Source organism: Oncorhynchus mykiss, chromosome 29 (assembly GCF_057628025.1).
Source record: "Oncorhynchus mykiss isolate SJ-2025 chromosome 29, ASM5762802v1, whole genome shotgun sequence".
Taxonomy (NCBI): domain Eukaryota; kingdom Metazoa; phylum Chordata; class Actinopteri; order Salmoniformes; family Salmonidae; genus Oncorhynchus; species Oncorhynchus mykiss.
The window spans coordinates 17,791,954-17,816,544 of NC_143050.1; the positions used below are offsets into that span (position 1 = coordinate 17,791,954).

Sequence of the window (24,591 nt, forward strand, 5' to 3'; positions counted from 1 at the left end):
GGATCATTGTTTTGTTTAGACTATTTTGGCCACACTGACACACACATATGTAATGTAGGTGTGCTCCTACTAGAGAAAGTAGGTGTGCTCCTAGTAGAGTGTGCTCCTACTATTTGTCAAAAACATAGTTGGGCCATATCTTATACCTTTCACTTTATACATTGGAGCAAGTTCTGCCCCTCTCTGTCTGTTTGCAGTAATTTTTAAACTGGTTGCTCATGTTCTGGACTTGAAAGATTTTCTTCAATACAGTGATATCCTTGCATATCCTGCACATAGGTCTCTGTACAATAGTTTTCCTAGCTTTCTTTTGTCATGTTCTGTCCTTGAAAGATTTTCTTAAATACGGTTTGTGTTTCTCATTCTCACTGTACATTCACACACTAGTCTATGGAGGTGTACCGCTAATATATTGTTCCGTTTCTATTTCTAAGGAGGTTGGAGAGATAAATTGACTAAAGGTCCGATTAATAAACATATACTTGCCAGGAGGATCATATGATGTAGGCTCGTTAGAATTACACGATTGGGGTCCCAATACGTGAGTTACATTCGCAATTTGTAGCCTACCTCACTACACTTGCAGTATTATGTAGGCCTAGCTAAAATATTCATCCGCCACCATCAAAAACGTAATGTTTCTCAAGTTCACATTTGCAGAAAGGATACCGTGTATGCATGGGGCCCACAAATGACCCCAATATTTCGACTAATAAACGGAATCTGTAAGGTTGGAATTAGCCTGGTATTATGAACCAGTGATAGCACCAGGGACAGCTCCACTGACAAGGAATCCACCGCACGCGCAACCGCTGCTATTGTGTGGAGCCTTTGAGAGTGTCTATACAGTATTTGAATGTGATTGACTGAGAAGGCTCAGCCCCCCACCCTCCCCCTCCCCATCATTCATTATTTTCTTTCTCCCTGTTGAACGAACTGGAGTAGTGGACGACCGTCGGAGGTTTGTTAGGAGGGAATAGGAAGCTAAGGACATCTCTCTGATGCTGGTTTATACATTATTTTTTATATCCTTTGTACCAACATTGCTTTACCTTTATTATGTCAGGTGCTAAGGCTGCTTATGTTTCGTAACACGCGGTGCTGCACAATCAGCGTGAACAGCTCTTATTCAAGGATGCGGATTTAACAAAAATGCGCTGTCAACTGGGATTTTAAACATTATCATTAACATTGAATTAAGTCACTAATGCCAGTAACCAGCGACTATATGTATGTTAGTGTTATATGTTATCAGTGACGCGGTAAAAATATAGTGAGTCTCCCACTAACGAAGATAAACAACGAGAACGGGTAAGCGTGATTATTTTTCCTCCAACAACACCACCTCCACCAACCAGCTAACGTTAGCTAGCTAGCAGACATGGGCAAATCCTAATGTTCAGGTAAAGACGTTATTGAGATGCCCTTTTTAAAATGGCACATTATTTTCAAATATATTATCCATACAGTAATAAAACATTGGCTCTCCAATTGACTAGCTAACAAGGTATCTTCTATTGGCCACCTCGCCATGCTGTGTGTTGACTGGCTTTGTTTGAGTCGGTGTTTGCCAGTTAGCTTGATGACTAGCCAGCTCCTCTTGTCCTCTCTGGATCGAGGCTGCCTGTGTGTCACTATCTGATGTCCCGCTGAACATGACATTAGCCAACGTAACTGTCTCGCTCTCAATAAATGTTTCGTTCATACCTAACCCTCAAATTCATACACGGTGCTTATATTAAACGTTTTCATTAAATGTTAGTACACCTTAGTAAATATTCTGCTGGGAAGAGCTTCATAGGAGTTTTGAAATGTAATTCGTAGTTATGGGTAACCCTGGCTTTTGCGCTGTCTCATGAGGACAAACAAACAACACCATCATTATTCTCTGGGGGCACCCAGGTATCTGCTGCTGGCTCACTATTGCACTGTTATTTGCCTGTGGATATTATAAACTATAAACAATTTCATTATTTGCAAGATAGCTGGCCTGCATGCTTGTTAAGTCTATATATATATATATATATATACTGAACAAAAATATAAAACGCAACGATTTTCCCGAGTTTCAGTTCATTTAAGGAAATTAGTCGATTGAGTTAAATTCATTACTCCCTAAACTATGGATTTCACATGACTGGGCAGAGGAGCCAGGCCCAGCCAATCAGATTGAGTTTTTCCCCACAAAAGGTTTTTATTACAGACAGAAATACTGCTCAGCACCCCCCCAGATGTCCCTGCAACTCAAGAAGCTGGATGTGGGGGTCCTGGGCTGGCATGGTTACATGTGGTCTGTGGTTGTGAGGCCGGTTAGACGTACTGCCAAATTCTCTAAAACGACATTGGAGGCGGCTTATGGTAGAGAAATGAACATTCAATTCCCTGGCAATATCTCTGGTGGACATTCCTGCAGTCAGCATGCCAATTGCACACTCCTTCAAAACTTGAGAAATCTTTTTACTGCACATTTTAGTGGCCTTTTATTGTCCCCAGTACAAGGTGCACCTGTGTAATGACTGTGCTGTTTAATCAGCTTCTTGATATGCCACACTTATCGAGTGGATGGATTATCTTGGCAAAAGATAAATGCTTACTAACAGATGTAAGAAAATTTGTGCACAGAATTTGAGTGAAATAAGCTTTTGGTGCATATGTAACATTTCTGGGATCTTTTATTTCAGCCCAATAAACATGGGACCAACACTTTACAAGTTGCCTTTATATTTTTGTTCAATGTATAATGCTTAAGTGGTTTATTGATGTCCACCTCCTTCCTTCAAGTCATTTTTCCTGGACAGAACCTTTGTTTCCTGTATGAAGAGCATCAGTTTAGATGCATGCAGTAGCGTAAATAAGATAATGTTATGAAAAAAACACATTTATGATTTAGTAGGAAACTAAACCGGTGTTTTGTCAGCTAAATTCTAGTCACCATTTGAGGTATGATTATGACTGTTTGACCACCTACGGTGAACCTTTATGGACCAACAGCAAAAACCACCTTATAGCAAAGCTATCCTTTATCTTTCAGAAGCATACCTTTGGGGTCCCAAGCCTAGACAGACCAACTATTTTCTACTCTAACAGTTTTATGAGTACAGTATTGTGTAATCTAGTTGGATGTAGCCCAGTCGTTGGTGTTTGGCTTGTTCAATATTTGTGAAATGAAATGTTTACGTGGTGCATCACTGAGCCTAATTGCCAATGTTTCTTATTTTTTGATTGCATGTTTGAATTTATGACTAGCTTGAAGGTAGGCTATTAGTCATGCTGTTGGTAACCTGTTTATTCTATACATTTATATGCTTTTGTTGAGAGAACTAGTGACTACTTCAGATCTGTTGATAGGCTATTGGACGGATGAGTGTCCTCCAGTTGTTGCCTACCTAGGGTGGACGAGGAATGGATGGATGGTTGGAAATCACTAGCTGTGTGCCCCCCATAGTGCTGATGCTCAAAATCCCTCCTATACAAGCTTGTTTCAACTCCTGCCACTCACAGGATCATTGTGCTGCAGTCAACCAAATTTTCCAAATGTTATTGTCCTTATCAGATGTGCAGGGTCATCACTCGTCATTAGTTAACACAGCCAGAAAATCATAAATCCTAGCTATTTCTCTCATTAAAATCTGATTTTAAACAGAACGCTAACCATAATCAAAACATTTGCTCCCCTGCTAACCTCATGCCAAACCTTTAATTAAGACCAAAAAGCACATTTTTATTCTTCATGTATTTGAACGATGTGGCCACTTTGTGGCTGGGTTAACTAGTGGGAACCAATGTGCAGGTCTTGAGGCAACAATGACTAATTTTAAACATAAAGTACAGACTTCAGTCTGCCATTGAGATAAAAGGCAAATAGCCTACAGTTTTCCCCTTTCTGTTTCAGCCTATTCTTTGTTTTTAGAATTTGGTGGTTGAATCAACTCAAGCACCTCTTGATATTTGAGTGTTTCTCTCAGCCTCTTAAGCAGGATTCATTATAATCTGCTCAATGAAGATTGTTGTTCTGACATCATCTCAAGTTGTTTTAGTTTTTTTCAAGACTGAATGTGGATGTACCAATGTGTGGTCAATAGTCCACAATCACAGCAAATTTAAACACATTGAAGAGGCTAAGAGACATGAATACCTGCAGGCGTAGACTACTTGAGGACAGAGTGATGTCCTTCTGGTTGGGGTTTTGTATTGAGTCATTGGTTCACTGGGCTTTCCATAATGCTTCAATAAATTGTCCTTTATAATTACTCGACACTACTCTACACTACTCATCTCTAGTTGTCTACTCTAGATGATGCTCATTGACTAGAGGGATTCATTTTCAAGACCCTTGCTATCTACTGGAGCCTCTTGGGTGTTTCATGATCTGTCATAGAGAAGCCTATGCTTGGTCTCATTATAAGCTGTGAGATCCTTCTGTCTTTAAAAAGTAGTGCTGAAACACAACTTCTATTGAAGACTGCTACTGTAGGGGAGGTAGCAGTGGTGGGCTGTTATTATATAGACTCATTAGTGTTTAAGGATGGGATTGTTTTAGGTTTAGGCCTAAGCATTTCATAGATGGGTTGCCTCAAGTTAGATTACATTGTACTGTGTCGTTCTGCAACGTGTCTCTTGTATTGAGCTTGGCTGTAGTGGGAAATGCGGTCCTCTAACCGTTTGCTTTGTTTTTTAGATGGTGGTATAAGTTTGTCTCCCACATCATCCGTCCAGTTATCCAAGGCAGGCAGGAGTTTTGCCACTCTGGATAGAGTGGGTGAGCGACGGGGGTTGGAATATTTTGCAAGTTGTGGACACATCCTTGGGCCTTGTGATTCCTTCTTTTTTCCTCTGGAGTCCGTGCTTTACTTGAGCCATCTCAAGTAAAGAAGCAACAATGTCCAACTGATAGGGTGCACATTGCCTTAAATGGAGAAGGGCCTGAGGTTCAGAGCTGGTACATGGTGTATCCAGAGCTCAGGCTGATGATTGACTGTAGGGAAATCTGATGAATGAACCCATATTAGAATCTGTGAGGTTCTCAGTGACTGTGATTAGGCTAAAGGTCTGTTACCCAAGTGGAGAGCCAACCCTGACCCTGACCTTCCCTATAAGTCTCATGACCCGGCGGGCCCTGTGGTATTTGTGTTGAAGGTCACAAGACTGTGAAGGAGTGCTTTAGACAACATCCCATGATTGACTTCTGCCAGATTGGCTAAATTCAAACACAGTACAATAAGGGAGGGTGATAGAGAGGATGGTTTAAAGACCATAGCTTCTCTCAAAGTGACAGTCCATATGGGGCCATATAACAGATGTCTATTAAAGAGCGGGGGTGCTTTCAAGGTTTGTAATTGCATTGCGGTGGGTCAGGCCACTGAAGTCAAGATCAGAAAAATAGCTTCACACTAAACTTGACTCCTGTATTGGAATGTAGCCTAAATGTCCAACTCCTGGCCAGTCACTATATAATTAGCCTATTGCACAGTCATGTAATTTCTGTTACCCAGTGTAGAGCAATGAAAGATAGCTTCAGTTCGGGCTGGGCGATAAATTCCAGTTAATAGACTTCGATATATGTTTTCACACGATATTCCAAATGCCTGTATCGCAAGAAACAAGGTTTTGCTATTTATCGTTTTTATGAGCTTTTGTCCGCTTGGTCTCGTGTTGTATTTTTTGTATTGTCTCTTTCGGTGCTGTGTGCACCTCCCCATTTACACCAGAGATCTGTATATAAGGAAGAGATGCATCTCCGACCTAACAATGGGAGTAGTTGTCCCAAAGCCTGGAAGGCAGGCGACAAGCTCAGGTCCAAAATAAGCTCGTAGAAACGCATTGGGCTTATTTTGGACAGATTTTAGCGAGTGATATCTAGGGTTTACACACACCAAGCCCCTCCCCCTGCCTCTCACACCAACACCGCTGAGAGATCACATCTTCCTCTCTGACAAGTGGCCTCAACTCGCTATTTAAATTTGAGGTTTGGTCAAACAGAATGGGTCATATCGACACTGAAACACAGAGACATTATTTTACTGTAAAAGAGAAGTTACCCTTTCTAACTCTACCCTTTTAGTGTCTCAACTACTCAGATTCCACACAGAACAGACACTACTAAAACGGGAGTATGAATGAACATTGATTCTGGAAAATGAATGCTCAGTTTGTCGCACGGGGCATTGGGGTACCGCTAGCATCATTTTATTCAAAGACTGTTATACTAGCTGTCTAGTCCGTGTTTTATAAATGTCCAATAAACATAAAACACAATTATTATACAACTCATTCTCATTTCGAGAAACAAGGTAGGCCACTTGATTTCAACATCTGAACAAAGTGGACAGGCTAACATGCTTTTCAAACCGTTGGAGACCGACAGAGAGGTAATAACAATTCAACTGTTCAACCTTGTTAGCTAGTACATAGATCCAAGTTGGCTAAACTTGAAATATAAAGATTAGCTGGCTAATCACTAGTACCTGGGCTTGAGAGATTGTTGATGAGACCTGTGTTCATTTTCTATAGCCTAATGCCTGTTACAAGAAGTTAGTCATTATTAGTGAATGTGCATTATGCATGGTTCTAGTTACATATGTAATAAAAAATGACATTTAATAGACTTGAAAGCCAGATCAGTGACTATTGCAAAAAAAAAAACAGGTTGAACTATTTTGATAAAATAATTTAATTATTAGTGGGTCTTATGGTTCGAATCCAGGCTGTATCACAACCTAATTATAGTTCATGTATTTAACCCTCTGTTTCCCCCATGGTGTTGTGCGGGATTGTTTTATGTCATGTTCGGTAATGTTGGTGACTGGTTATTTCGACTGGTGCTATTTCTTGCCCGCGGGTAAAAGTTGATGTTCGTGTGTTTGTGTTTGGGCAAGTGTATTGTTTTACCTTTCACCATTCATTATTCTGAGTGAAGTTACGTTGCTCCCTATTCTCTGCTCTCCTGCGCCTGACTGCATACACCAGTTACACCCACCATTCTGACAAATATAAAATATATTTAGATTTGTTTAACCATTTTTTTGATTACTATTTGATGCCATATGTGTTTTCTCATAGTTTTGATCTTCACTGTTATTCTACATTGTAGAAAATAGTACAAATCAAGAAAAACCTTTGAATGAGTAGGTGTGTCCAAACTTTTGACTGGTACTGTATATTGTGAATCACTCATAAGTTAGAAAACAAATGCAGATTTGATTTTTAGGTCATATCGCCCAGCCCTACTGTAGCTTCAGTTATTGCTTGTCCGATGTGGAGAAATATCTTGAGCGATTTTCATGATTATCCAGGTCCGTCCTCTACAATATTGATCTGCTCCGTTCTCTGGGCATTTCATACATTTCAGTTGACATTCTGTGGCTGTAGCTGTCATGGTCTTGCAACTTTTTGCTAAAAGGTGTTCCATTTGAATCACAAATGGGAAAATAGGCCTGATGAGTGAGTCTCCGGTGAGTCAAGGTCACATTACATGACATGTATAGGAACTGTCGTTTGTCTGAGTCTCTGTTCTAGTGTATTGAGCTTTAGTACATTGTTCCTGTAGAGGAGGTGGGTGTTCTATATAGAAGAAGGTACGTGTGTGTGTTCCACGGGTGAACACATGACATGGGTGAGCAGCAATGGCATGATCACTGTCGTTGAATGAGTGAATCAATCTGGCTAATGAGAGAGGGTTTTGAATGGTCACTGAGATTTGATGGAGAGATGAGTTTGGGTGTTAGAGGTGCTGAAGTGATTGAGTTGAATATGAGAGTATGTCATGGAGAGTGTGATCTCTGACGTGTATGTGCGGAGGACACCGTGTTGTTGAGCAGGCTGCGGGGGGGATGTAAGCGCTGGGCGCTGGAGTGTTTGATGAATGTGATGTTACAGGTTGACAATAGGTCGCCGCTACCCTTTTCAACAGAGCATTCAGGCCTGGATCAGACTCTCTGTGATGGCCCTGTGATACATGTGTGTCTCTGGCCGCCTCATTTCTGCAAACAGGAAAGGCGCAAGCTTCTGGCCCCTGTCTCTGCTGACTCCTCCATTGTGTGGGGCCACTGTGGCGGAATAGGCTTTGTGGTGGGCTTTTTGGGGATCTCACCCCCATCTCTGTCCTACCCCATCTGAGCCTGACTGACAGGAGGACATGGAGCCAGAGAGGGGTTACCCCCCCAGGAGAGGAGAGGCCATCAGCTGATGTGAAGTGTGTAGAGAGGGGGTTTGCTGCAGTGATTAACATTCCTCTTTATTTGCATATAGTCATAGAGAAATGCTATCATCCAGTGCTGTGGGGGGTTGGTCTGGGCGGCCATGCAGCTCCTGGACTGGTAGAACAAAATGATTTGATCAGCAGGGTGTGTGTTATTAAAGGCGTCCCATCCTAAAACGTTCAGAACAGTTCATTTTGCGACATTTTTGTAATTTTGGTTTTCGGCAAAAAAAGCCACATTTCGGTAGCCGAAGTCTTCGCCCCTTCATCATTGGTTAACCTAGGGATTCTTCAATTAAGTGTTTGTCATTAAACTGTTGACGTGTTCTCATGCACATTTTTCCACATGAGAAATACGGCACCAAACATCTTTGTTTGATGTAAAATTGCGTGACTAAGATCTCTGCAAAAATGTATTGAGTTATCTTCGATTAATTCTGACTATCTTGAGGAAGTGGCGACGGCGTCTCAAGATGGACAAACAGTACTATACAAGCGAAGGTCTTTTAAGGGAGTATGCGAATACACTCATTCTGTTCGCCCAGTCGAGTTCGGCTAGGCGCCAGCCAAACCGAAGCACGCGAAAGGCTTAAGACTCCTTGTATTCTCTCTGCCTGTCTTGAAAAAGGAGCTAAAGAATTGTTGTGTTGGGGCTTCTAGTTCCTGTCTGTCTTGGTGAGGGAGTGTGGCTCCATCCCCCTGGCGTAGGGTTGCCTGCGTGCCCGTCTGGCATGTTGTGCACTGGGCTAATTACCTCCAGGCGATTGTGCTGGGCTCCATTTCTCCCTCTCCCTGATTATCTGGGAAAACAGACCAGCTAAGGAGGAAAGCAGGTCAGGGAGGGGAGAAGGGAAGGGGGGAGAGTAGTGATTGGGAGAAAGAGAGGTGGCGGTGATGCTGCTTTCTCTGTCCTGCTTTACCTCGGAGCTCGCATCATTCTCCTGAAAGTGATGCCCTCTCCTCTCCTGGTGTCTGGCTGGTCAGAGGCTAGGTGGGCCTCAACGCAGCACAGCTCAGAACCCCAGAGGCATTTCTGAATGCCTTGTTTTCATGCTTGACATTAGTAAAGAGCTATTCTTCTGAACCATCACACAGACATGCCCCCCTTACATTATGTTTGTGTTGTATGTGTTGCGTGTTTGACAAGGGGATGGGCAGGAGCTTCACAGTTTTTGTTGCCACTAAACACACCAGCCTTCCTCCAATTCTAGAAAGAATAGCCAGTTTCCTTCTAACTGTTACGCCTAAAGCAGGGTTTTATATTGGGGATTATCTTGTGGGCAGCAGAGCAGGATGAGCGCTTTGGGAGCGTTCCTCCCTTTCCTGTCTCAAATGATTCATTCATTCATTCTGCTCAACATAGCAGGAAGAGACTACTGCTCTCATGTTCCAGTGCTGCTGTGTCACTACACTAGCAATTCTATCTCCAAGTCTGTAGCCTACTTTATTACAGATGTATTACCCCTTTATAATACCCTTATTGATAAAGGATTTCTAAGAGCCATTATTGTATAATTTCACATCTTTCAGAGTCCCATCACAAAAGGATATCCTGTTTTTCACGGTGTAGGAGAGTTCTATAGGGCTCAGTGTCTTAGCCCTCCACCATCTTAGCCCTCCCCCATTCCAGCTGTGACATCTTGTTTGTGTGATTATGACCACTACACTGTGTGTGTGTTTGTTTTCCCTCTGATGGCTCTGTTAAAGGGTCACAAGGTGATTATCCTGGTCATATTGTAGCACGTTAAAGGAAAACTCCACACCAAAACCATATTTTTGTTTCTGTTTCATTAGTCCATTGTTGATATATTCCCAACATGTTTTTCATGTCAGCTATCAAGTTTTCAAGATATATAACTTTCGAAATACAGCTGGTACGATGCATTTTGCATCATATAATGCTATGTTTTTCATCATATGATGCAAAATGCATCTTACCGGCTGTATTTCTGTCTTTTGAAAGTTATTTATCCTAACTTGATTGCTCACATGCAAAACATTTTGGGACCATATCAACAATGGACTAATGAAACAAAAAAATATAGTTTTGGGGTGAAATGTTCCTTTAATTAAGGACAACCATGACAAATTTAGTAAATCATCCATTATGTGGGTTTAGGGGTCAAAGGTTTGTCCCATAAATCCACTGCAGCGGCTCGGCAGACGTAAACATGCTCAGGCACCATAATGGCTATCAACACGAGGCTGGCGCTCAATGAAGGGGAGGAGGAGAAGAGAGGAGGGGGCCCGGTTGGAGGGCTAGGGGAGAGGAGGGGGCACGGAATAGGGCTAGGGGAGAGGAGGGGGCACGGGATAGGGCTAGGGAAGAGGAGGGGGCCCGGGGGAGGGCTATTGAAAGGAGAGGGGGGCCAGGGAATGGGGGAGGCATAAAGCTGATCTGATCACAACAGAGAGAAGCTTATACATTAGCTGTAGAACGACATACATTAAGGGTGATTAGAGAGGTCTTGTTGTCTCATTAAGGGTGGTCACGGTCTCATTAAGGTTGATTAGAGAGGTGTTGGTGTGTTGGTGGCGTGTGACTCGGATGATTTGTGTGATGGGAATGAATATGACTGTAAAGTAGAGGGTATTTCTGGGTATGTAGTTAGTGTATTAGCTGTGGGCTCTCCACAGTCTGGCTAGTGTGTGTGGAGCAGACTGTCCTAACAAAGCCCTGTCATCTCATCCCCAGCAGGCAGGCAGACACTCCCCCTGGGTCCTGTGTTTGGCCCTCCCTCCCTCCCCAGCTCTAAGCCTGATTGATTTATGTCGCCTCCAATTCATCACCTTATCAGTGACCAGGGGAATATTGTAATTAACCATTAGATAGCAGAGAAGGCCATTTAAACTGTTGTTTTTTACATTTATGAATTGGGCTTATCTGAGGCACGGTCTGTTGATATGATTAGTGTATTGACGCAGGATGTGTTTTGGGGGATAGTGGTTGTGACAGCTCGGTATCATGGTCAAAATCTTTTTGCCTGATAAACTTTTGGGATGCTGTTTTAGAGGTTGTGAGCCGGTGTGCGACGCTGTGTCGGAGGAGGCTGTGTGTGTCGGAGGCTGTGTTCTGAGGTTGTATCTATTCTAGGGAGGCTGGCTATGTCAGAGCCTGTGTCAGATGGAGGCTGTGTGTCGTAGCCTATGTCATAGCCTGTGTTGTAGGATGTGTGATGTATGTATTGTAGGCTGGGGATTGTGTGTCTGGATTAGGGGTGATTAGTAAAGACACTGAGCCCCAACTCCTCCTAGCCACAATGGGGATTACTCCCCCAGTCCCTTAGTCCTCTCTCCTTGCCCCTAGTCCGCTCTCCTTGCCCCTAGTCCGCTCTCCTTGCCCCTAGTCCGCTCTCCTTCCCCCTAGTCCGCTCTCCTTCCCCCTAGTCCGCTCTCCTTCCCCCTAGTCCGCTCTCCTTGCCCCTAGTCCGCTCTCCTTGCCTCTAGTCCGCTCTCCTTGCCCCTAGTCCGCTCTCCTTGCCCCTAGTCCGCTCTCCTTGCCCCTAGTCCGCTCTCCTTGCCCCTAGTCCGCTCTCCTTGCCCCTAGTCCGCTCACCTTGCCCCTAGTCCGCTCTCCTTGCCCCTAGTCCCCTCTCCTTGCCCCTAGTCCGCTCTCCTTCCCCCTAGTCCGCTCTCCTTGCCCCTAGTCCGCTCTCCTTGTCCCTAGTCCGCTTTTCTTGTCCCTAGTCCCCTCTCCTTGCCCCTAGTCTGCTCTCCTTGCCCCTAGTCCGCTCTCCTTCCCCTCCAGTCCGCTGTCCTTCCCTTCCAGTGCGCTCTGCTTCCCCTCCAGTCCCCTCTCCATCCCCCAAGTCCCCTACTCCCCCAGTCCCCTCTGCTTCCCCTACTGCCCCAGTCCCCTCTGCTTCCCCTACTGCCCCAGTCCCCTCTGCTTCCCCTACTCTCCTAGTCCACTCTGCTTCCCCTACTGCTCCAGTCCACTCTGCTTCCCCTACTCTCCTAGTCCACTCTGCTTCCCCTACTGCTCCAGTCCACTCTGCTTCCCCTACTGCCCCACTCCCCACTCCTTCCCCTACTCTCCTAGTCCCCTCTCCTTCCCCTACTCTCCTAGTCCCCTCTCCTTCCCCTACTCTCCTAGTCCCCTCTCCTTCCCCTACTCTCCTAGTCCCCTCTCCTTCCCCTACTCTCCTAGTCCCCTCTCCTTCCCCTACTCTCCTAGTCCCCTCTCCTTCCCCTACTGCCTCAGTCCCCTCTCCTTCCCCTACTCTCCTTCCCCTACTGCCTCAGTCCCCTCTCCTTCCCCTACTCCCCCAGTCCCCTCTCCCTCCCTTACACCCCCAGTCCCCTCTCCCTCCCCTACTCTCCTAGTCCCCTCTCCTTCCCCCCTAGTCCCCTCTCCTTCCCCCCTAGTCCCCTCCCCTTCTCCCCTAGTCCCCTCTCCTTCCCCCCTAGTCCCCTCCCCTTCTCCCCTACTGCCCCAGCCCCCTCTCCTTCCCCTACTGCCCCTAGACCCCTCTCCTTCCCCTACTCCCCTAGTCCCCTACTGCCCCAGTCCCCTCTCCTTCTCCTACTGCCCCCTCTCCTTCCCCTACTGACCCTAGTCCCCTCTCCTTCCCCTACTCCCCTAGTCCCCTACTGCCCCAGTCCCCTCTCCTTCTCCTCCTCAAATCCCCCCCAAAATGATTGGTCATAACCATACACATGGTTAGCAGATGTTAATGCAAGTGTAGCGAAGTGCTTGTGCTTCTAATTCCGACCATGCAGTAATATCTAACAGTAATCTATCAAATTTACAACAACTACCTTATACACACACAAGTGTAAAGGAATGAATAAGAATATGTACATATAAATATATGGATGAGCGGTGGCCGAACAACATAGGCAAGATGCAGTAGATGGTATAGAGTACAGTATATACATATGAGATGAGTAATGTAGGGTATGTAAACATTATATAAAGTGGCATTGTTTAAAGTGACAAGTGATACATGTATTACATCCAATTTTTTATTATTAAAGTAGCTAGAGATTTGAGTCAGTATGTTGGCAGCAGCCACTCAATGTTAGTTATGGCTGTTTAACAGTCTGATGGCCTTGAGATATAAGTTGTTTTTCAGTCTCTCGGTCCCAGCTTTGATGCACCTGTACTGACCTCGCCTTCTGGATGATAGCGGGGTGAACAGGCAGTGGCTGTTGTCCTTGATGATCTTTATGGCCTTCCTGTGACATCGGGTGGTGTAGGTGTCCTGGAGGGCAGGTAGTTTGCCCCCAGTGATGCGTTGTGCAGACCTCACTACCCTCTGGAGAGCCTTGCGGTTGTGGGCAGAGCAGTTGCCATACCAGGCGGTGATACAGCCCAACAGGATACTCTCGATTGTGCATCATTAGAGGTTTGTGAGTGCTTTTGGCGACAAGCCAAATTTCTTCAGCCTCCTGAGGTTGAAGAGGCGCTGTTGCACCTTCTTCACCACGCTGTCTGTGGGGGTGGACCGTTTCAGTTTGTCCGTGATGTGTACGCAGAGGAACTTAAAACTTTCCACCTTCTCCACTACTGTCCCGTCGATGTGGATAGGGGGGTGCTCCCTCTGCTGTTTCCTGAAGTCCACGATCCTCTCCTTTGTTTTGTTGACGTTGAGTGTGAGCTTATTTTCCTGACAACCACACTCTGAGGGCCCTCACCTCCTCCCTGTAGGCTGTCTCATCGCTGTTGGTAATCAAGCCTACCACTGTAGTGTCGTCTGCAAACTTGATGATTGAGTTGGAGGCAGGCGTGCATGGCCACACCGTCGTGGGTGAACAGGGAGTACAGGAGAGGGCTGCGAAAGCACCCTTGTGGGGCCCCAGTGTTGAGGATAAGCAGGATGGAGATTAGAGGTCGATACCGATTATTGGAGGACAAAAAAAAAGCCAATACCGATTAATTGGCCGATTTATTAGAATTTTTATACATAGATATATATACAGTGCCTTGCGAGAGTATTCGGCCCCCTTGAACTTTGCGACCTTTTGCCACATTTCAGGCTTCAAACATAAAGATATAAAACTGTATTTTTTTGTGAAGAATCAACAACAAGTGGGACACAATCATGAAGTGGAACGACATTTATTGGATATTTCAAACTTTTTTAACAAATCAAAAACTGAAAAATTGTGCAAAACTTTTCAGCCCCCTTAAGTTAATACTTTGTAGCGCCACCTTTTGCTGCGATTACAGCTGTAAGATAACTGTGTAGATATCCATAGGAAAAGGTAACTGATCAATATTGGCTAAATATAAGCGAAGATCATTTTTTTTTGTAGAGTGGATTTATGAAAATATTTTGACAAACGTTACCTTAACCTAGTGAGATTTACATGGGTATCAAAACGCCGAGGTGGTTTAAGTCTGCACCCTAACCTGCACCCTAACCGGCACGAAACACAGACCTTATTCGAAGTAGATCAAGACATTCTGTATGGAAGACATGAACGGTAAAATAACGAAGGAACCCCTTTCAAGTTCAGCCAAGTTATTACAGCGCATCAACTATTTCTCTCTAAACCATATACCTTTGGCTAATCCAGAAACTATCACCTCGAAAACAAAATGTTTATTCCGTTCCGTATTTTATCTAACAGGTGGCATCCATGAGTCTATATATTCCTGTTACATTGCACAATCTTCAATGTTAGGTCATAATTACGTAAAATTCTGGCAAATTAGTTCGTAAAGAGGCAGGCGGCCCAAACTGTTGCATATACCCTGACTCTGCGTGCAATGAACGCAAGAGAAGTGACACAATTTCACCTGGTTAATATTGGTGCTAACCTGGATTTCTTTTAGCTAAGTATGCAGGTTTAAAAATACATACTTGTGTATTGATTTTAAAAAGGCATTGATGTTTATGGTTAAGTACACATTGGAGCAATGACAGTCATTGATTGATTGTTTTTTTTAATGCTAGCTAGCAACTTACCTTAGCTAACTGCATTAGCTAACAGGCAGGCTCTTCGTGGAGTGCAATGTAATCAGGTGTTAGAGCATTGGACTAGTTAACTGTAAGGTTGCAAGATTGGATCCCCCGACATGACACGGTTAAAAATCTGTCGTTCTGCCTCCTAGGCCGTCATTGAAAATAAGAATGTGTTCTTAACGGACTTGCCTAGTTAAATAAAGATTAAATAAAGGTGTAAAAAAAGGCCCAAAAATACAGATTTCCGATTGTTATGAAAACTTGAAATCGGCCCTGATTAATCGGTCGACCTCTAGTGGAGATGTTGTTTCCTACCCTCACCACCTGGGGGCGGCCCTTCTCATTCCTCCTTCTCCCGTAGTCCCCTCTCCTTCCCCTTACTCCTCTAGTCCCCCACTCCCCCAGTCCCCTCTCCGTCCTACTTTCCCAGTCCCCTCTCCTTCCCCCTACTCCCCCATTCCCCTCTCCTTCCTCCACTCTCCCAGTCCCCTCTCCGTCCCCCACTTCCCTTGTTCCCTACTCTCCCAGTCCCCTCTCCATCCTACTCTCCCAGTCCCCTCTCCTTCCCCCTACTCCCCCATTCCCCTCTCCTTCCTCCACTCTCCCAGTCCCCTCTCCGTCCCCCACTCCCCTAGTTCCCTACTCTCCCAGTCCCGTCACCTTCCCCCTACTTCCCCAGTCCCCTCTCCGTCCCCTACTGTCCCAGTCCCCTCTCCGTCCCCCCTAGTCCCCTACTGCCCCAGTCCCCTTTCCTTCTCCTACTCCCCTAGTCCCCTTTCCTTCTCCTACTGCCCCAGTCCCCTTTCCTTCTCCTACTCCCCTAGTCCCCTTTCATTCTCCTACTCCCCTAGTCCCCTTTCCTTCTCCTACTCCCCCAGTCCCCTTTCCTTCTCCTACTGCCCCAGTCCCCTTTCCTTCTCCTACTGCCCCAGTCCCCTTTCCTTCTCCTACTCCACCAGTCCCCTTTCCTTCTCCTACTGCCCCAGTCCCCTTTCATTCTCCTACTCCCCTAGTCCCCTTTCCTTCTCCTACTCCCCCAGTCCCCTTTCCTTCTCCTACTGCCCCAGTCCCCTTTCCTTCTCCTACTGCCCCAGTCCCCTTTCCTTCTCCTACTCCCCTAGTCCCCTTTCATTCTCCTACTCCCCTAGTCCCCTTTCCTTCTCCTACTCCCCCAGTCCCCTTTCATTCTCCCCCTTACTTCCCCAGTCCCCTCTCCGTCCCCTACTGCCCCAGTCCCCTTTCCTTCTCCTTCCCCCTAGTCCCCTCTCCTTCCCCCCTAGTCCCCTACTGCCCCTGCCCCATTTCCTTCTCCTACTCCACCAGTCCCCTCTCTGTCCCCCACTCCCCTAGTCCCCTACTGTCCCAGTCCCCTCTCCGTCCCCCCTAGTCCCCTACTGCCCCAGTCCCCTTTCCTTCTCCTTCCCCCTAGTCCCCTCTCCTTCCCCCCTAGTCCCCTACTGCCCCAGACCCCTTTCCTTCTCCTACTCCACCAGTCCCCTCTCCGTCCCCCACTCCCCTAGTCCCCTACTCTCCCAGTCCCGTCTCCTTTCCCCTACTTCCCCAGTCCCCTCTCATTCCCCTACTTCCCTAGTCCCCTCTCCTTTCCCCTACTCCCCCATTCCCCTCTCCTTCCCCCACTCTCCCGGTCCCCTCTCCGTCCCCCACTCCCCTAGTCCCCTACTCTCCCAGTCCCGTATCCGTCCCCCTACTTCCCCAGTCCCCTCTCTGCCCTACTCTCCCAGTCCCGTCTCCTTCCCCCTACTTCCCCAGTCCCCTCTCTGTCCTACTCTACCAGTCCCCTCTCCTTCCCCCTACTCCCGCATTCCCCTCTCCTTCCCCCACTCTCCCAGTCCCCTCTCCGTCCCCCACTCCCCTAGTCCCCTACTCTCCCAGTCCCGTCTCCTTCCCCCTACTCCCCCATTCCCCTCTCCTTCCCCCACTCTCCCAGTCCCCTCTCTGTCCCCCACTCCCCTAGTCCCTTACTCTCCCAGTCCCGTCTCCTTCCCCCTACTTCCCTAGTCCCCTCTCCACCATGGCCACTCTCCCAGCCATACCCCTGGTCCTGTACAGGAAGTTGTGGTCGCCATGACCATCCATCCAGGGAGCACTGTCCTCTCCTTTTATTTATTTATTTCTATACAATTGAAGTTGGAAGTTTACATACACTTAGGTTGGAGTCATTAAAACACTCCACAAATGTCTTGTTAACAAACTATAGTTTTGGCAAATCGGTTAGGACATCTACTTTGTGCATGACACAAGTAATTTTCCCAACAATTGTTTACAGACAGATTATTTCACTTATAATTCACTGTATCACAATTCCAGTGGGTCAGACGTTTACATACACTAAGTTGACTGTGCCTTTAAACAGCTTGGAAAATAATGTCATGGCTTGAGAAGCTTCTGATAGGCTAATTGACATCATTTGAGTCAATTGGAGGTGTACCTGTGGATGTATTTCAAGGCCTACCTTCAAACTCAGTGCCTCTTTGCTTGACATCTTGGGAAAATCAAAAGAAATCACCCAAGACCTCAGGAAAAAATATTGTAGACCTCCACAAGTCTGGTTCATCCTTGGGAGCAATTTCCAAACACCTGAAGGTACCACGTTCATCTGTACAAACAATAGTACACAGGTATAAACACCATGGGACCACCATGGGACCACCGCTCAGGAAAGAGACGCTTTTTGTCTCCTAGAGATGAACGTACTTTGGTGCGAAAAGTGCAAATCAATCCCAGAACAACAGCAAAGGACCTTGTGAAGATGCTGGAGGAAACAGGTACAAAAGTATTTATATCCACAGTAAAACGAGTCCTATATCGAAATAACCTGAAAGGCCACTCAGCAAGGAAGAAGCCACTGCTCCAAAACTGCCATAAAAAAAGCCAGACTACGGTTTGCAACTGCACATGGGGACGAAGATCGTACTTTTTGGAGAAATGTCCTCTGGTCTGATGAAACAAAAATAGAACTGTTTGGCCATAATGACCATTGTTATGTTTGGAGGAAAAAGGGGGAGGCTTGCAAACTGAAGAACACCATCCCAACTGTGAAGCACGGGGGTGTCAGCATCATGTTGTGGGGGTACTTTGTTGCAGGAGGGACTGGTGCACGAGGGAAGAACATGATGTGGATATATTGAAACAACATCTCAAGACATCAGGAAGTTAAAGCTTGGTTGCAAATGGGTCTACCAAATGAACAATGACCCCAAACATACTTCCAAAGTTGTGGCAAAATGGCTTCAGGACAACAAAGTCAAGATATTGGAGAGGGCCATCACAAAGCCCTCACCTCAATCATATAGAACATTTGTGGGCAGAACTGAAAAAGCGTGGGCAAGCAAGGAGGCCTACAAACCTGACTCAGTTACACCAGCTCTGTCAGGAGGAATAGGCCAACATTTCCCCAACTTATTGTGGGAAGCTTGTGGAAGGCTACCTGAAATGTTTGACCCAAGTTAAACAATTTAAAGGCAATGCTACCAAATACTAATTGAGTGTATGTAAACTTCTGACCCACTGGGAATGTGATGAAAGAAATAAAAGCTGAAAGAAATAATTCTCTCCACTATTATTCTGACATTTCTCACATTCTTAAAATAAAGTGGTGATCCTAACTGCCCTAAAACAGGGAATTTTTACTAGGATTAAATGTCAGCAATTGTGAAAGACTGTGTTTAAATGTATTTGGCTACAGTGTATGTAAACTTCTGACTTCAACTGTGTGTATATATATATTTTTTGTTTGTTACATAAACATTTTACATACATGGCACATTTTTTTACACAGTTACATAACAAAGATGAGGTAGTCACCTGGAATGCATTTCAATGAACAGGTGTGCTTTGTTAAAAGTAATTTGTGGAATTTCTCTCCTTAATGTGTTTGAGCCAATCAGTTGTGTTGTGACAAGGTAGGGGTGGTATACAGAAAATAGCCCTATTTGGTAAAAGACCAAGTCCATATTATGGCAAGAACAGCTCAAATAATCAAAGAGAAACAACATCATTACTTTAAGACATGAAGGTCAGTCAATCTGGAAAATGTCAAGAACTTAAAAAAAAAAAAATCAAGCGTAGTTGCCAAAACCATCAAGCTTTATGATGAAACTGGCTCTCATGGGGACCGCCACAGGAAAGGAATAGCTGCTGCAGAGGATACATTCATTAGAGTTACCAGCCTCAGAAATTGCAGCCCAAATAAATGCTTCACAGAGTTGAAGTAACAGACACATCTCAACATCAACTGTTCAGAGGAGACTGCATGAATCAGTCCTTCATGGTCAAAATGTAGCAAAGAAACCACTACCAAATGACACCAATAAGAAGAAGAGACTTGCTTGGGCCAAGAAACATGAACAATGGACATTAGACCGGTGGAAATCTTGAGACTTTTGGTTCCAACCACCGTGTCTTTGTGAGACGCTGTGTAGGTGAACGGATGATCTCCGCATGTGTGGTTCCCACCGGGAAGCATGGAGGAGGAGGTGTGATGGTGTGGGGGTGCTTTGCTGGTGACACTGTCAGTGATTTTTTTTGAATATAAGGAATACTTAACCAGCATGGCTACCACAGCATTCTGCAGCGATACGCCACCCCATCTTGTTTGCGCTTAGTGGGACTATCATTTGTTTTTCAACAGGACAATGACCCAACACACCTCCCAGGCTTTGTAAGGGCTATTTTACCAAGAAGGGGAATGATGGAGTGCCCTAAAACAGGCATCAGATTACCTGGCCTCCACAATCACCCAACCTCAACCCATTTGAGATGGTTTGGGATGAGTTGAACGCAGAGTGAAGGAAAAGCATTCCAGGTAAAGTTGGTTGAGAGAACCTGTGACCAGAAACAAGCTACATGGGGACGATACCAGAATAAATGATCTCATGATTCTGTTTCTTCACAGAGAAATCTGCAGAGCTGAGATTGTTATATAACATTCTGTTTTTGGCAAGAATGTTGTATAATAATTAATAATAGTTGTGCCTAATCAGTTAGTTAGGTACTCCATTTGCTGGTCCCCTTTCATTCAATGTTTAGCTTTACATTTGTCATTGACTGCTACAATTAATTGGGGTCTCTGGAAATAATTTTGTCTCGGGTCTGGTGTTGAGCCATGAGCCATCTGTCTGTTCACACTGCCTCAGAGGACCCAAAGCTCCCCCAGGCTCAAGTCTTCAGGCTCTAGCAGTGTCCTAGTCAGTCAGTCAGCCCCAGAAGGTCCATTATGGGTGCCTGTCTGTAGGGGGGTTATGGGGTCGGCTGGTTGCTGGGACAGAGTGGACTGTAGTGTCCTGGTAAGTCAGTCAGCCCCAGAAGGTCCATTATGGGTGTCTGTTGGGGGTTATGGGGTTCTGTGGCAGAGTGGACTGGAGGGAGGGAGGGAATGGAAGTATTGCTGACTGTTCCCCCTGTCTTTCTTTGAGGATAATGACTATCTGCTGGGTTTCTATTCTGAGCCACTTCCTAATCTGACCCTAATGGGATTTACCCTGCTTCTTTCTTTATTTGGATGTTTACATGTGTGAGGAGCAGTGCGGCGTCCACGCTTGTTACATTATGTGTTGCAGCATGATGTGTGTTCTATCCACTGCTAGGCTGACACATTGACTTCCCCATTTGATTTAGAAATGGGATTTCAGCATAAGGCCATTGAGATGAGGCACATCGGCAGTAGAATAGATGGTCCTGTGAGTTGTCATGATATCAGTATTGTAACACCACAAAACTCTATTTTCCAGGGAAAAAAATAAACAGGAAGCAGAATGAACTCTATGGTCCTTTAAAAACCTGCTGTATGTAAAATATTGTGTGCTATATATTTTGTGTGAGGGGGGAGGGGAATGTAACTCTGGAAGACAGCAGGAGGCTGTGTGTTTGAAACATTAGAATGTTTTTCTCTGCATGTTTTGTCATTGTTTCCCTGTCACAATACTTCAGAGTATCAAGATACTGGTATCGTGACAACCCTATTATATGGCATCACCAGGTTGCTAGCTACAGTCCTATCAAATGAATCCATTACTGGATGGACTGTATTGTCTGGCCCTCTAGGACAGGGGTTCCCACTTTCAGTCAGGCCCCCTTCCAACATTGGGGAACATCCTGACCCCCCCCCCCACCCCTGCGCATACACGCCACATCTATTTCTATGGTCACATGCACTGTTCATGACACAAACTGTTCACACCCCTCTTGTTGGTGGAGAGAAAATGTTGCAGGTTTAAAGCTTATTTCCTGCAATTCTACACATTTTGTCATGTCTAATGTGTATTGATGTGATATTTGAGGGAGTCAAACATTACAACAAAATCTAAGGGCTTAAAAACCTAGCTAAAAAATGTGAGCTGACATGGGCTAGTTGATCTTGACATTTTTTGTCAAGTTATACATAGCTCTCTAAGGTATGCAGTCAGGGCATCAAATTAGCGTTTTGGTCTACCGGCCACTATGGCAGGTAGATGTAAAAAAAATCTACTAGCCACAATATTTTTTTCACGCAAAAATTACACCGACAAAAAACAGATGAGCATGCTTTATGTTTCTAAAACAATACATGTATTACTAGTAACAAGTAATGTGGTATATTGTTTAATTACCTGAGTCTTTTATGGAAATACTTTGAAAACAGCTACTGCAGCATTTATTTTACTATAAATGTAATCATACTTGCAAATTTTTATTCACGAATGCGAGTGAAATGCTTGCAATGTGGAGTCCTGACCACACCACCCGGTGAAATAAACATCTTACCCGGCAATGCCAAAATCTGTACATTTTTAGGCCCTGTATGCAATGACTGACATTACATCAGTCTTATTTTTTCAGAGGGGGGATTCCCCCCCTGCTGATCTACAGTTTGTGAACCAATATCTTCCTTTGCCACCTCCCTAGGAGTTTTGTCTGAAGCTTTCCTGGCTCTCCCTGTCACAGACTCCTTCCACACCTCTCAGACTAGATTTAACACCCCATCCTCCCGTCATCCTCCACGGTGTCCCCTCATGAACTCTCTCCGTTCTCCCCATCACACGTGGCCTTTATCTGTTGTCAGTTCATTTAGAGGAGGGACTGGGAAGGACACATTTTCTTTCATTGGAATAATGTCCACATTTCTCACCATTATGCTTCCTGCTTATATTAGAGGGAGTTGAGCTGAGGGAAGACAGACCCAGGAGAAGAGAGACTGTGAATACTCAATGTGAGACGGTGGATGCTCACTGTCTGCAAGGCATCACATTCTGCTGTATCTGCCGAGTATATGAGCCTGAAGTTCCTCTGTTCTTTCCCCTCACGGTTGCTCAAACACAGATCTGCCTGTGCATCTCGACGTCTGTGTATTAAAGGGGACTCATTGTTGGAGTACGGATTTAACTAGTCCCAATTTTTACGTCTGAATTAGGGGGTGAGTCAGTGTGTGTGCGTACTTACCATGAATATTTACCAGCATTTTAATATAGCTCTGGTAGCAGGTAAACTGTCCCCTGGCAGGTCACCTCTTCCCTGTTTCCTAGTAGATGTGGTAGAGAGAGTAGTGCTGCCACTAGCTCAGGGGACGAGTGGTGTCCTATAGCAGAACATGGAGTAGCAGGCCAGTGACTGATGGAGCTGTCTATCCTGGTGGAGGGAGGGAGGCAGCATACTGTGGCCCAATCCTCTGGATTAAGACAGCCTCCCGTAGGGCAGGAAGAGAGAGCATGGAGCCTGCAGCAGGAGGACAGGGGGAGCAGCCTCACCGTCGCTCCGCCCTAAAGACCCCCAGCAGCCCTATCACTCCACCCCAACCCCCGGATCCCACTGAGAGAATTACGACAGACACAATAGAACAAACAAATAACAGGCCCTGATCAACAGACAATAGACAGATCCAATCTGTTATCTGACCACTTAAACAAACATGCTGTGTCAGCTAATGGGCCTTTTAGTTAACTGTGTCTGGAGGTTTTAATCTGGATAGATCCTTCACGGGAGGGGAGGTGAGAGGGACCAGGCCGCATAGCTGTCGGGGGGGGGGGGGGGGGGGGGGGGGGGGGTCACTGTAACCAGGGAGAAATCCTGTCCTGTCCTCTCCTGTAGAGAATGAGATATGCCCCCCCCTCCTTCCCCATGGTGTTAGGGCCTTAACTCTGACCATGCCACAGCTCAGTCAGACCACAGGGGAGTGGATGGGAAGAGGTTCTGGACAGGAGCAGTGCATGGCCATGGTGTGTCTCTCTCCTCTCCTGGCTGTTACCTGATTTTTCTCTCTGGGCGGCTGCTCTGTGGCTCTGCTCTGACATATTCATCAGCAGTCTCTCCTGATCAGAGTTCAGTCTTTTCTCCTGGGATCTGTCTCTGGCCAGGACGACATGGAGGAGTTAGTCTAGTGCACCCCACACCACACCAACTCCCCACACCCCACCCCACACCAACACCCACACTCCACCCCACACTCCACCCCACACCAACACCCACACCCCACCCCACACCAACTCCCCACCCCGCACCAACTCCCCACCCCACACCAACTCCCCACCCCGCACCAACCCCCCACACCAACACCCACACCCCACTTCACACCAACACCCCTACCCCACACCAACACCCACACCCCACCCCACACCAACACCCCTCCCCACCCCACACCAACACCAACTCCCAACACCCCTCCACACCAACACCAACTCCCAACACCAACACCCCTCCCCACCCCACACCAACACCCCACCCCAAACCAACACCCACACCAACACCCACACCCCACCCCACACCAACTCCCAACACCCACACCCCTCCCCACACCAACACCCCTCCCCACACCAACACCAACACCCCTCCTCAGACCCACACCCATCTCCATGTATTAAACAGCAGGATTTGATGACACTATGAAAGTCCTGCCTACTGCCTGGATCATGTCCGATGCGGTTTTTGAATGGGATTCAAGAGTATATCATCAAATTCATGAAAATGCAGTCATTGAATACATATTTAAGCAATAAGGCCCGAGGGGGTGTGGTATGTAGCCAATACCATGGCTATGGGCTGTCTAGGCAGATTTCCTCTGTCCAGTGTCTGTGTTCTTTTGCCTTTCTTAATATTTTCTTTTTATTGCCAGTCTGAGATATGTATTTTTCTTTGCAACTCTGCCTAGAAGGCCAGCATCCCGGAGTCGCCTCTTCACTGTTGACTTTGAGACTGGTGTTTAGCTGGTACTATTTACTGAAGCTGCCAGTTGAGGACTTGTGAGGCATCTGTTTCTCAAACTAGACACTCTAATGTACTTGTCCTCTTGCTCAGTTGTGCACCGGGGCCTCCCACTCCTCTTTCTATTCTGGTTAGTGCCAGTTTGCGCTGTTCTGTGAAGGGAGTAGTGCCCAGCGTTGTATGAGATCTTCAGTTCCTTGGCAATTTCTCGCATTGAATTGCCTTCATTTCTCAAATCAAGAATAGACTGACAAGTTTCAGAAGAAAGTTCATTGTTTCTGGCTAGTT

At 45.8% G+C, this 24,591-nt stretch overlaps 1 protein-coding gene across 4 annotated transcripts in view; it reads left to right on the top strand.

The window, feature by feature from the left end:
* The first annotated feature begins 843 nt into the window (after positions 1-843).
* The window catches only part of LOC110510012 (spectrin beta chain, non-erythrocytic 1), a 101,207-nt gene continuing 77,459 nt past the window's right edge, over positions 844-24,591 (top strand). For all 4 annotated transcript variants that reach the window (XM_036968353.2, XM_036968355.2, XM_036968357.2 and 1 more), the window contains exon 1: positions 844-1,311. The gene's annotated coding sequence lies outside the window, so the exon portion shown is untranslated. The remainder of the gene's footprint in view (positions 1,312-24,591) is intronic.